The 14,235-nt window shown below is 44.3% G+C and overlaps 1 non-coding gene across 1 annotated transcript; it reads right to left on the bottom strand.

Annotated features, from left to right (window-relative positions):
• Positions 1–12,681: 12,681 nt before the first annotated feature.
• Positions 12,682–12,813, bottom strand: LOC129037713 (small nucleolar RNA SNORA18). The gene has a single exon (XR_008502940.1). It is a non-coding gene; the product is annotated as a small nucleolar RNA SNORA18 (small nucleolar RNA).
• Between the last annotated feature and the right edge of the window lie 1,422 nt (positions 12,814–14,235).

Raw genomic sequence — 14,235 nt, 5'->3', positions numbered from 1 at the left:
CCGTCTGAAAAAAATAAAAAACAAAAAATAATAATATTTTGGCTGGATGGCTGGACAGAGTGACTCATGCCTGTAATCCAAATGCTTTGGAAGAATTGCTTGAGCGCAAGAGTTTAAGAGCAGCCTGGGCAACATGGGGAGACCCTGCCTCTACAAAAAAATAAAATAGGCCGGGCGCCTGGTGGCTCCAGCCTGTAATCCCAGCACTTTGGGAGGCTGAGGTGGGTGAATCACCTGAGGTCGGGAGTTCGAGACTAGCCTGACCAACATGGAGAAACCCCATCTCTACTAAAAATACAAAATTAGCCAGGTGTGGTGGTACATGCCTGTAATCCTAGCTACTCGGGAGACTGAGGCAGGAGAATCTCTTGAACCTGAGAGGCGGAGGTTGTGGTGAGCAGAGATTGCACGATTGCACTCCAGCCTGGGCAACAAGAGCAAAACTCCGTCTCAAAAAAATGAAAATAAAAAATAAAATAAAATAAATAGCTGGCCATGGTGGTATGCACCTGTGGTCCCAGCTACTTGGGAGGCTGAGGTGGGAGAACTGCTTGAGCTCAGGAGGTCAAGGCTGCAGTGAGCCATGAACGCACCACTGCAGTCCAGCCTGGGCAACAGAGTGGGACTCTGTCTCAAAATAAATAAATAGGCCAGGCATGGTGGCTCATGTCTGTAATCCCAGCACTTTGGGAGGCCGAGGTGTGTGGATCGCTAAAGATCAGCAATTCGAGACAAGCCTGGCCAACATGGTGAAACCCCATCTCTGCTAAAAATACAAAAATTAGCCAAGCGTGGTGGCGGGCACCTGTAATCCCAGGCTGTAATCGGGAGGCTGAGGCAGGAGAATCACTTGAACCTGGGAGGCAGAAGTGGCAGTGAACCGAGATTGCACCACTTCACTCCAGCCTGGGCAACAGAGCAAGACTCCGTCTCAAAAATAAATAAATAAATGTAAATAAAGAATGTTATAAGAAATATTTTATGTGCACGTATATTATAATATTTCGTTAAGTGGTGTTAAGAGTAAAATAACAAGAAGTTATATTTATTCATGGATATAAAATTTTATCTTATCAGAATAGTGATAGAGAAAATTGGTTCACAGTTACACAGGTGATAAGTATTTCCTCTCAATACACTGGCCACTATGTTTTGTCAAACGAGATGTTTCGGTGTTCGTGCTATCTTAGTAACTGTTATCCTAGAAGTGAAAAGAAACAAACCAAAATTCCCATGATAGGTTACTATAGCACTCTACAATTCTTTGTTTAGGTCTCTATCTGATTGCCAAGCAAGATCTCTCAGTGTGTAAGTTACTCCCTGTGAATAAGCAAAGCTACAGAAAAACCCCACATACACCATACCAGCCTTCAAAGGGCTTAAAACTATTATCTGTTTGAAGTTTTTAGAATTATTATGCATCTTTAGGTAATTCAGGAAATGCTTCAACTCTTTAATACTTTTCATAAAAACTATAATAGTTTACATAGTGATTTTCAAATTATATAGCATTTTCTCACCTCATGATAACCATGAAATGTAGGTATGAAAGGAATAAGCATCTTTAATTTATATAGGAGAAAACAGCAGTTCAGATTAGTTAAGTTACACATCCCAGGGTTGGGAGCAGGGAGCAACTTCAGTTCCGGGGTCCATTTGCAAATCCACTGGTGTCTCAGTTAGTTTCTCCCAGAAGCAGACACTGAGAAATTAGGAACACAAAAAATTTATGGAGTGCCGGGCGTGGTGGCTCACGCCTGCAATCCCAGCACTTTGGGAGGCTAAGGTGGGCGGTCACTTGAGGTCAGGAGTTCGAGACCAGCCTGGCCAATATGGTGAAACCCAGACGGGGGTCTCTACTAAAAATATAAAAATTAGCCGGGCGTGGTGGCACAAGCCTGTAGTCCCAGCTACTTGGGAGGCTAAGGCACGAGAATCGCTTGAACCCAAGAGGTGGAGGTTGCAGTGAGTCAAGATTGTGCCACTGCACTCCAGCCTAGGCGTCAGAGTGAGACTGTCTCAAAAAGAAAAAAAAAGTATGGAGGCGACCCCTGTGGAAGAGAAGGGGAAGGGGCAGAGGCAGAATCGGGCAGGCTAATCCAACAGGGGGTTCCGAGGCAAAAATTTCCCTTAAAGAAGTTCCTCATGGCCGGGCACGGTGGCTCATACCTGTAATCCCAGCACTTTGGGAGGCCAAGGCGAGTGGATCACCTGAGGTCAGGAGTTCAAGACTAGCCTGACCAACATGGAGAAAACCCATCTCTATTAAAAATACAAAATTAGCCAGGCATGGTGGTGCATGCCTGTAATCCCAGCTACTTGAGAGGCTGAGGCAGGAGAATCGCTTGAACCCAGGAGGAGGAGGTTGCAGTGAGCCAAGACCACACCATTGCAGTCCAGCCTGGGCAGCAAGAGCGAAACTCTGTCTCAAAAAAAAAAAAAGAAGTTCCTCTCATTGGGTAGATATAGCCAGGCCTTGCTCAGTCATTGGCTGGGGACCACCCTGAGAAAAGCACAGGATAAAAACCTGAAGTTGATGCTGAAGACACTAACAGGTGGGGACTGTCCACTTACCACACTCCTTGCAGCTGAGGGATGGCTCCTTTCTAGAAGGGGTTCTAACTGACGCATCTTCACAACTGCCACAGTTTACCTTGTGTGCCGCATGGATCCACTTCATAAAAATACGTGGGAAGCATCTCCTCTAGGGCTGTGGTAGGCCTCTGTTCCCGAGGGAAAACAAAAGAGGGAGGTTATTGAGGCAAACTACAGCCTCCGTAGCCACAGTTGACCTCGCAGGCACAACTGGTGCTCCTTCTTCTCTTTTCTTTTTAATTTTTGTTTGTTTGTTTGTTTGTTTAAGACAGGATCTTGCTCTGTCACCCAGGCTGGAGTGCAGTGGTGCTGTCTCGGCTTACTGCAGCATCTACCTCCTGTGCTCAAGCAATCCTCCCACCTTGACATCCTGAGTAGCTTGGGACCATAGGTATGCGCCACCACGCTCAACTAATTTTTTTTCGTAGCAACGGGTGTCTCCTTATGTTGCCCAGGCTGGTTCCGGATCCCTGAGTTCAAGCCGTCCTCCTGCCTTGGCTTACCAAGGTGCTAGGACATTTATAAGATACACAAGCAGTAAGGGTGCACCTACCCCAGCAATGGTCCTTGGAAACCAAAAGTGTTCTCCCCACTGGAGGCCACATACAAGATTCCATCTGTATCTTTTTCCTTCTAGTAAAGCTCTCCTATAGTTAGGCTGGACTGTTGTTTGGTTTTTGTTTGTTTTTTGAGATGGAGTTTCGCTCTTGTTGCCCAGGCTGGAGTGCAATGGCATGATCTCGGCTCACTGCAACCTCTGCCCCCAGGTTCAAGCGATTCTCCTGCCTCAGCCTCCCGAGTAGCTGGGGTTACAGGCATGCGCCACCATGCCCGGCCAATTTTTTGTATTTTTAGTAGAGACCGGGTGTTTCCATATTGGTAAGGCTGATCTCGAACTCCCGACCTCAGGTTATCCAGCTGCCTCGGCCTCCCAAAGTGCTGGGATTACAGGCATGAGCCACCATGCCCCACCAGGCTGGACTGTTTTATCCACAAACAGAAGATGCCTTTTCAGAAGGAAGATGGATCCTTTTTGTGATGATCCACATGAACTGAGCCACAGATGGAACTGAATGGCTGTCAGATGGAACCAAGTTCTTCCGTTTGTCAATGTTAACAATCTGAGAGCCTGAGACCTTTTTTTTCCACAATCACCGGAGCCCGGTCAGGATATTTTACTCTGATCTTCGGGAACTGCACGCATCTGTTTTCTAGCGAGTGGTTCTCCTTGAACATCCACTTCAGGGTGGTGGCAGGGAGAGGACATAGCCATCTCTAGAAACCACAGAGCTCAGCGCAACCACCATGACAACAATGGCAGTGGCAACAACACACAGGCCTGTTCTTTACTCTTAAGGGAATGTCCTGACCACAGGATGTGCAGAAACTTTACTGAGGTAGCAAGTACCTAATTTTTTTACAGTTTATCTCGCTCTAGAGTGCACGTGCCTTACCAGCATTTCCAGCATGATAGTATCCTCTTACTTATCCTGGCCTGATCGGCATGATGTCATCAGTGTAATGAATGAATCAACGTGATATTCTGCAATTTGTCCAGATGGTCCCAATGTCTTCAGGCTATATTATGACAGATGGTCAAAGAGTTAACATGGCCCTGGAGCACATTGTTGCTGATCTTCTTTCCTAACTGAGATAGAAGAGAGCACATTTGCCAAATCAATGGCTGCATACTGTGTACCAGAGACTGTATTATCTGTTTTAGCAAAGACACCACATCTGGCCAGGCAGCTGTGATCAGGTCTATTTCTTGGTTGAACATTAGTCTCCAGGATCTGTCTGGTTTTTGCAAGGACCAGACCAGCAAATTAAACAGAGGTAGGATAGGGACCAGCATGCCTGCATCTTTAAGAGTGGCCCTAATTTCTGCCATCCCTCTCCAGGATTATACTGGTTTTGATTCACTATTTTGGTGGGAGGGAGGCAGTTTGGGAGGCTTCTACCGGACCTTCCCCATTATCATAGCCCCCACCAACAGGTACAGCCTGTGGGTTACTCTGCCACAGTGTCAATCCCAATGAGATATTTGGGGACCAGGGAAATATTCACCAGGTGATTTCATAGACCACTGGACTCACTCCTGGGCCAGGGCTTCATTTACTGGCCCCTGTAGGCCCCCACTCTAACACAGCCCATGATGATGTTTCCAGTCATTGGGTATCTGTCTCAACTTGGACCCTGTCTCCAGAAGTTCTTGGAATGTTGGAGTAAATCCCTCACTCCAGTGAACAGTCACTCACGTCTTCCACAGAAGAACTGGAGAAATCACTATGTATTGCAGGGTTCTTGGTACTGGGATCTGGCCATCTCTTAAAGCAATGGGCACTAGATCCGAAAACTGACCTAGGTGCAGAAACTGGGCAAGAGAGATCCTTTTGGGTAACTGCCCTCAACCTCCTGCTCATCTACTCTTGCTCTATTTTGATCATGTACATTAAGCAGTGCCTGTTGGCTGCCCAGCTATTTTGCCCCTAGGGATGTTGTTTTCTATTAACCATAACTGCGGACATTGTGACCCTCTGGCTTTTGGTGGTGAAGTGCTACCACCTGGCCTCTGTTGTTCAGGTCTTTTCATCGCCATTGCTATTTGAGAGCCAAATTATGTGACTGCTTCACTGACCATTAACCCTGGCCTGTGGAGGAGAGCCACACTGAACTTCATCACCATGCTAGGGCCCCTGCCATCGTCACATTACTAGTGCTCTTGTAAATGTGTGTCCTTTGAGCTTTCCTGGAGAACATACTCATTATTTTGGCCCCGTGTAATTTATCCATTCCAGCATTCCCACTTCCTGAGCCTTTTACTCCCTTTCTCTTCCCTATGCCATGGGAAGCATTTTAATACAGTCTTTGTGAGGGCCATTGCTTTTTTCAGGCCTCTAGGAGTACCCTGGTAGCAAGTTTCATCATCCCCTGGATGCAGCCTCACTCCTTGCAGTTCGGTAGCAAATACTTTCTTGAAGGGGGATCTGAGCAGTTCGTGTCCTGATCTGCTATGAGTACCCTTTTTGGTATTTTACATTATATCAGTTATGGCCAATTATCCTTATTTTCAACTCCCAAGTGGCTAGACAGGAAAAAGAAAGAAATGATGTGAGGAAAGTTGGGAAGCTCTGCACAGTGATCCCCGAGAGCCCTGGCACCACTTTAGGAGACGTGGTAGGTCATTCTGTACATGTTCTTCCTCAGGAAGGGGGGTTTTCCCAAAAGGCACGCAAGAAGAAATCTTACTCAGTGGAGTAAATGGAAAGAAGAGGGGGCGTGTCTGCCTGGCTCCTTCCTTTTCTCCTTTCCTCAGAGTCAAGTTTCACCCCACAGGGAGTTCACGCTTCCATGTTGCCTCATCCAGCCCTTCAGGAAGCCAGAGTCTGTGCTCCAGTGTGGCATTTCAGCCAACCTAGAAATGGAGGGTGACTTAGCACAGAGAGGTTCAACAAGTGGGGCATGTAGGCCACTGATCTCTGCAAGGGCAGCAGTGCCGGGGTGCTCTGGGATACAGGCAGTACCTTTGGAAAGAAGGGCAATTGAAGACAGTTGAGAAGGTGAACAAAGTTTACATCTAATAAATTTTAAAGTTTTATTATTTTTATTTTTATATTCTTGGGGTCTCACTATTTTGTCCAGGCTGGAGTGCAGCAGCTATTTGCAGGCTGAATCCCACTACTGATCAGTACTGGAGTTTTATTTTATTTAATTAACTTACTTATTTTGAGACAGAGTCTTGCTCTATTGCTCAGGCTGGAGTGCAGTGGTGCGATCTCGGCTCACTGCAGTCTCGACCTCCCAGGCTCAATCGATCCTGCCACCTCAGCCTCTGGAGTAGCTGGGACTACCTGTAGGTGCGTGCCACCATGCCCAGGTAATCTTTTATTTTTTGTAGATACCAGTTATCCTATGTTGCCCAGGCTGGTCTCCAACTCCTGGGCTCAAGCAATCCTCCCACCTCAGCCTCCCTAAGTGCTGAGATTACAGGTGTGAGTCACTGTGCCCAGCCAACCTGGACTATTCTAAAGTTTAACAGTGCCTAAGAGCATCATGCTTAATTAAAAACCAGCTGGACGTGGTGGCTTACGCCTGTAATCCCAGCACTTTGGGAGGCCGAGATGGACGGATCCCATGAGTCCAGGAGTTCAAGTCCAACCTGGGCAGCATGAAGAAACCCTCATCTCTACCAAAAATACAAAAATTAGCCAGGCATTGTGGTGTATACCTGTAGTCCCAGCTGCTTGGGAGGATGAGGCAGGAGGATTGCTGGAGCCTGGGAGGTGGAGGTTGCAAAAAAATAATGACTTTTAGTGTTGCTGCAGATGCAACGCATGTTCACTGTAGACCAATTTAAAACTATAGATAAACCAAAACAACAAATTTTTTTTTTTAAGAGATGGAGTCTCGCTCTGCTGCCCAGGCTGGAGTGCAGTGATGCAATCTCGGCTCACTGCAACCTCTGCCTCCCAGGTTCTAGCAACTCCTGCCTCAGCCTCTTGAGTAGCTGGGACTACAGGCGCACACCACCACACCCATCTAATTTTTGGTATTTTAGTAGAGACGGGGTTTCACCTTGTTATCCAGTCTGGTCTCAAACTCCTGAGGTCAGACAATCCACCTGCCTCGCCTCCCAAAGCGCTAGGATTACAGGGGTGAGCCACCGCACCCAGCCAAGAAACTGTAAATACTACCTAGAGACAACCCCTTTTAAAACTTTAGTGTATGTCTTTTTATACCATTTTCTAGGCTTCTAGGTGCATTTGCAAAAATGAGATACCACTGTAAATACTTAATCTGTAAATTATCTTTTTCAGGAGTCTCTCTGAGCCTACTCTTCTGGCTCTATCTCCTCTGTCCTATAACATAAATAAGTAAATTTTTGTTTACAATGGTTGTTGAAGATACTAATAAATATTCAGGGCTGGGCACAGTGGTTTATAGCTGTAATCCCAGCACTTCGGGGGGTCAAGGTGGGAGGATTGCTTGAGCCCAGGAGTTTGAGACCAGCCTGGGGAACATAATGAGACCCATCTGTAAAAAAAGAAAATTAAATTCACCTTTAGTATTATCTTATTAAAATTCCATTGTGCATTTACACAGTCATTTACCTTATCAGTCCCTTCAGAAGAACATTTAAGTTGTTATCACTTACATCCTTGCAGCTAAATCTTTGAGTACATCCTAATACCTGTCTGTTTTTAATGACCTATCTAAGGAATCCTTTGAAACCTATACACTTAACCACTGTGTTAGCTAAGAGCCTCCAAAAAGGCTGGGTGTGGCGACTCATGCCTGTAATCCCAGCACTTTGGGAGTCCAAGGCGAGTGAATCACTTGAGGTCAGGAGTTCGAGACCAGCCGGGCCAACATGGTGAAACCCCGTCTCTACAAAAAATACAAAAATTAGCTGGGCATGGTGGCTCACTCCTGTAGTCCCGGCTACTCAGGAGGATGAAGTGGAAGGATGGCTTAAGCTCAGGAGGTAGAGATTGCAATAAGCCAAGATTGTGCCACTGCACTACAACCTGAGCAACAGAGCCAGACTCTGTCTCAAAAAAAAAAAAAAAATCCTCCAAGAAGCAATTACAAAAATGGGATCAGATGTGCAAGAGATGTGCCTATAGAGGAAAATGAGAAGGAAGCTGGAGCAAGAACAGAGCAAGGATGATCCAGGTCAGACTCATATGAAGGAGAGGGAGAGGAAAGGAAATTTCAGTAAGAAGCATCTTAAGAGTAGAGTCCGTCTAAGAAAGTTTTCACTAGGCCAATGGGGAATCCTCAAGGCAAAGTTACCTGAGTTTTGAGTCTCACAGAAGCAGACCTGCCTGTCTTCCTGCCACACTCAGTCATTGGCTGAGAGCAGCCTGGGGGAGTGTGGTGGATTCCGAATGCAGCAGTCAGGGCCCTCAGTCTATTATGCTGGGGGATCTGAAAGGAATGTTCTCATGGCTGCCACGAACACCATCTGTGCTTTAAAAAGATTTGGTACTACTCATTCACTGATTCATGACACATTGAGAACACAAATATGAATAGGGGTGTGGTATTTACATTCTAGTAATTCACTTCAGTTTGAGTGGATTATCACAAATAGTTTTTTCAGAAATAGACTTTCAGAATCTCCTAAGCAGATTTTCAGAATGTGGCTTCATTATGTTGTTTGAAATAATTTTTCAAATTCTAAGCTAAATAATAAATGGATTTTGAGCTCTTCCTCACTTTGTAGTACTCCTTTCTCTATTCATCTTACCTAATGTAAAAAATCTGAATATAACTTAATAAAGTTTAGAACTGAAAGCACCTGTGCAAAATTATGACAGTAAGAGAAATCTGACATAGTTGACTCCATCTTGCTTCTGACCTCCAAGCTGTCCTTGGTCATTCTTGTGCATAGGCCAAGCTAACTTTGGGAGAAATTTGTAGTTTAACTTGAAAGCAAGGATGATAAACAGTCTCTCCCTCCCTCCTTGCTCAGGGACTGACAACTGCCTTTGTAAGACTAATGAAAGGCCACAAGAATAGGATTATGGGAGGGGTCTGAACTCTGATAAAATGTAGGTATAGTTTCTATAATCCCTTACTGCTCAGGATTCATGTGGCCAGAGGTCACAAGGTAGGTATAGTCTCTACAGTCTCTTACAGCTCAGGAGTCATGTGATCAGAGGTCACAAGATTTGTGACTTCCCCAGTTGCTCCTATAGATAGCATCACTATTGTAGAACCTAAGATGGGTTTTCTGAGAGATTTTTCAGACTTGATCCCACCTGGCCTGGTGACTCAACTGGTTCTATGGCCCTATCCAGAGGCAGACTCAGCACAAGGACCATTTTCCAAACCCCTAGGATTTCCATCCCCAACCAATCAGCAGCACCGATTCCCTAGCCCCATCACCAAATTGTCCATAAAAACTCTAACCTGCAAGCCTTTGGGGAGACTGATTTGAGTGATAACCCCAGTTCTCCCATGTGGTTGGTCTCATGTCAATTAAACTCTTTCTCTACTGCAGTGAATTCATTTTATCTGTGCAGTGGGCAAGAAGAATCCGTCTGGCAATTACAGAACCTAGAACAATAACAGCATTTCTAAAAAGTGTTTTCGAGAAAAAGAATAATATACACATCCCCAAATGCACATTTTGTCTTACTTTTTATTCATTATATCCCTTATATATATAATATTACAATATATTTATGGTATTTTTTGTTTTTGTTTTTAAGATGGAGTCTTGCTCTGCCGCCCAGGCTGAAGTGTGGCACAATCCCGGCTCACTGCAACCTCCACCTCCCGGGTTCAAATGGTTCTCCTGCCTCAGCTTCCCAAGTAGCTGGGATTATAGGCACCCACCACAATGCCCAGCTAATTTTTGTATTTTTAGTAGATACAGGGTTTCACCATGTTGGTCAGGCTAGTTTTGAACTCCTGACCTCATGTAATCCACCCCCCCTCACCCTCCCAAAGTGCTGGGATTACAGGCATGAGTCACGGCACCTGACCAATATATACATATATGGTTTTCTGTTAGAGTTTTATAGCTGCTTTAACAAATTACCACAAACTTAAAGACTTAAAACTCAAACTTATTAAAGTTCAAGAGGTCAGAAGTCTGAAATGAGCCTTACTGGGCTAAAACCAAGGTGTCTGAAGGGTTCATTCCTTCTGGAGGCTCTGCAACAGAATCCATTTCCATGCTCTCTCTAGCTTCAAGATACTCCCCACATTTCCAGGCTGTGGCCTCCTTCCTTCATCTTATAAGCCAGCAACAGTGGGTGAAGTTCTTTTCTCAATACATCAGTCTTTCTCAGGGACAGATCCTACTTCTGTTACCACATCTCTTTCTCTGACTCTTGACTTCTGCCTGCCTATTCCAATTCTAAGGACGCTGTGATTACATTAGTCCCACCTGGATAGTCCAGGATGCTCTATTTTTGTTTGCTTTTATTTTTAATTTTTATTATTATTTTTAAACAGAGTCTCACTCCATCACCCAGGCTGGAATGCGATGGTGCAATCTTGGCTCACTGCAACCGCTGCCTCCCAGGTTCAAGTGATTCTCCTGCCTCAGCCTCCTGAGTAGCTGGGATTACTGGCATGCACTGCCACACCTGGATAATTTTTGTATTTTTAGTAGAGATGGGGTTTAGCCATGTTGGCCAGGTCGGTCTCAAACTCCTGACCTCAAGTGACCCACATAACAGCAGAGGTACTGCTCCTTGCAGAGAAGGGCTACCCCGTAGGCAATGTGCCCAGAGTAGCCGTGGATAATCTATTTTAAGGTCAGATGATTAGCAATCTTAATGCCATCTGTAGCCTTTGTTCTCCTTTCTCCCTTTGCTAATTCACATATTCACAGGTTTTAGAGATAAGCACACGTACATATTGTGTCGTGGGGGTATTATTCTGCCCCCAGGTCTTATAGCCAAAGCCTCCAATAGAGTGTTGATTAGGAACTTCTGGTATTTATTAGTCGTCTTCTGGACATTCATGAAAATAATTCTACAAATTTATCGTTCTTAAGGTATTTGTCATAGATAGCTTTTGGTAGTTTAGTTTTCTACTTCTTTTTTTTTTTTTTTTTTTTTTTTTTTGTAGAGACAGGTTTTCCCCATGTTGCCCAGGCTGGTCCAGAACTCTTGGCCTCAAGTGATCCGCCCACCTTGGCCTCCCACTCCCAAAGTGTGGGATTACAGGCATGAGTCACCACACCTTGCCAGAAAGTTTTCTTCTATTCTTTTTGTTGTTGTTGAGACAGTGTCTCACTCTGTCTTCCAGGCTGGAGTGCAATGGCACAAGCACAGCCCACTGAAGCCTCAACCTACCGGGTCAAGCAATCTTCCCACCTCAGCCTTCCTAGTAGCTGGGACTATAGGTGTGCACCACCATGCCTGGCTAATCTTTGTATTTTTTGTAGAGATGGGGTTTTGCCATAGGCTGTTTTCTTCTATTCTATGGTTCTCATAATACTGCTTTGTAACAAGCCATTCTAAGATTTAAAGTGATGCAAAAACAATGATTTATTATTGTTTCTCTTGTCTCTATAGGGCTTGGTTGGTGGTTCTGGGCTTGCTTGGGTGGTTCTCACTTGGGGCTTGACCAGGCTGGACATCCAATATGGCTTCTCCACTCATGTGTCTGGGGCTTCCGTGCTCCTCCATATGGCCTCTCTCTCCCACAGAGTAGCTTGTAGCATATATTGAGATAATCATATTTTTCTTCATTAATCTGTTAATGTTGACAGAATTTAATGTGCTGGTTGTTTACTAGGGTGTGCCCTTTGTTGAAAAGAATAGGAGGGAGCGGAGAAGGAAGATGAAGACATCATGCTGTGATGGGGGTCCAATAGCCCTGACTCCATGGGGAGCTATGGAGCTAAGTTGCTCCTACAGTGGGCCAGGTGTCTATGCATTCGCCCAATCATGGGATGTGGATTGTCCTTGGAAGGGTCAACCTTGGGTGAAACTGAAATGATTCTCTAAAGGGACTGAAAGCTGGATGAACGTTGTACACTGACAGCACTCTCAGCAGTTGAGGCAACAAACCTTTCCTTGAAAGAGGATCTGGGCTATGCCTCTCCATGTCTGCCATAAGGTTCATAGTATTATTATTATTAAGTCAATAAATTTTCATTCAAGAAATTTCATGTTGGGGTTCCTTCCACTGTCTATCAAGGTCCCTTTAGTTCCTCTAAAGAGTTGGAGTCAAAAGTTATCTTCAATAGATTTATCTTCAAATTAGCCCTTTTTAATAGAAGTAGTACTTAATCCAGTTATCCTGTCATACCATAATTCTTTTATTTTGGCTTCTTTCATCTCCTTTTAATATGGATATATTCATGAAGGCTTCAAAATTCACCTATGGAAAAAATCAATAATCTTTGGGATCTAATTTCTACAACCAATTTACCTTAGGGTAATTTTTAGAGTAGTTGGATCTTCCTGGTCCTCAATTTGACACCCTCTCTAAACATGAATGCGTTCAATCATACTCATTTCTAAGCTATCACACTCAAGAATAATAGTACAGATCTGTGGAATATGCCAATATCTACAGTAAAAGATACATTATTAGGTCTTTCATAATTTTAGCAACTGTCTTGTAGTTCCTTCCCACAGACCTAACTAATAGTCCTGTGAGTAAACAAAACCACAGAGTTAAGTCTATGAGGAGTTTCCAACAACATGCAGCTACAGGAAAAGCCCCATTGGAATAGACCTCCACCAATAATAATATTATCTATAATAGTAAAAATCTGGAAACAACCTCAATCTCCATCATATAGTAATCAATAAATGTATATAGGATAGTCCCTACATTAAAAAAAATACAGAAATGAAAATGAATGAACTAATATGACATCTGTGAAAAACTAAATTTACCATCTTTCAACATGGTTAATTCTCAGAAACATGATGTTAAGTGACAAAAAAAAACAACAACAACCACAAACAGAAAAAAGCATGTAGGCAGGGCATGGTGGCTCATGCCTGTAATATCAGCACTGTTGGGGGAGCTGAGGAGGGAGGATCCCTTGAACTCAGGAGTTTGAGACCAGCCTGGGAAACACAGGGAGACCCCATCTCAAGAAAAAAGAGGTATATATGTTACTTCTATAAAATTTTAAAACATTTGAAGTACAACTATATATTGTTTATAGATCAAAAATATGTAGGAAAAGTATAAAAATATTCATAGAAATTTTAAACACTGAGGCTGGGTGTAGTGGCTCAAGCCTGTAATCCCAGCACTTTGGGAGGCAGAGGTGTGGGGATCATGAGGTCAGGAGTTTGAGACCAACCTGGGCAACATGGTGAAACCCCATCTCTACTAAAAATACAAAAAAATTAGCCGGGCGTGTTGGCGCATGCCTGTAATCCCAGCTACTCGGGAGGCTGAGGCAGGAGAATCATTTGAACCCGGGAGGTGAAGGTTGCAGTGAGCTGAGATCACGCCACTGTACTCCAGCCTGGGCGCCTGCCTCAGCCTCCCAAAGTGCTGGGATTACAGGCGTGAGCCACCATGCCTGGCCAAAAAGAAATTTTAAACACTGAATTCCTCATAGCATCTACAAAGGAAGGGTGAGGACTAGGCTCAGGGTAAGGGATTCAGGGGGCCACAACTATATCTGTAAGAGTTGTTTCTTTAAAAACAAAATCTGTATTTGGGGAAAGAGAAAAAAATAAAATCTGAATTAATATGGCACTACATAGCACAATGATAATAGATGATGAAGTTGGGTGTTGAGTACCTCAGTATTCATTATAATATTTCATTTATTGCATTTTAAAAGTACTCCATAATAAAATTAATAATTAAAAAACAGGTCAGCGTGGTGGCTTATGCCTGTAATCCCAGCACTTTGGAAGGGCGAGGCGGGCAGATCACCTGAGGTCAGGAGTTTGAGACCAGTCTAGCCACGTGGTGAAACCCTGTCTCTACTAAATAAACAAATATTAGGCGGGTGTGATGGCAGACGCCTGTAATCCCAGCTACTTGGGAGGCTGATGTAGGGAGAATTGCTTCAATCCAGGAGGAGGAGGTTGCAGTGAGCTAAGATTGTGTCACTGCGCTCCAGCCAGGGTGACAGAGCGAGACTCCATCTCAATAAACAAACAACCAATCAACCAAACAAAAAAAAAAAAA

Source organism: Pongo pygmaeus, chromosome 4 (assembly GCF_028885625.2).
Source record: "Pongo pygmaeus isolate AG05252 chromosome 4, NHGRI_mPonPyg2-v2.0_pri, whole genome shotgun sequence".
In the NCBI taxonomy this organism is placed as follows: Eukaryota; Metazoa; Chordata; class Mammalia; order Primates; family Hominidae; genus Pongo; species Pongo pygmaeus.
Note: the sequence above shows the minus strand (reverse complement) of the source record. Positions and strands in the feature narration are given on the sequence as shown.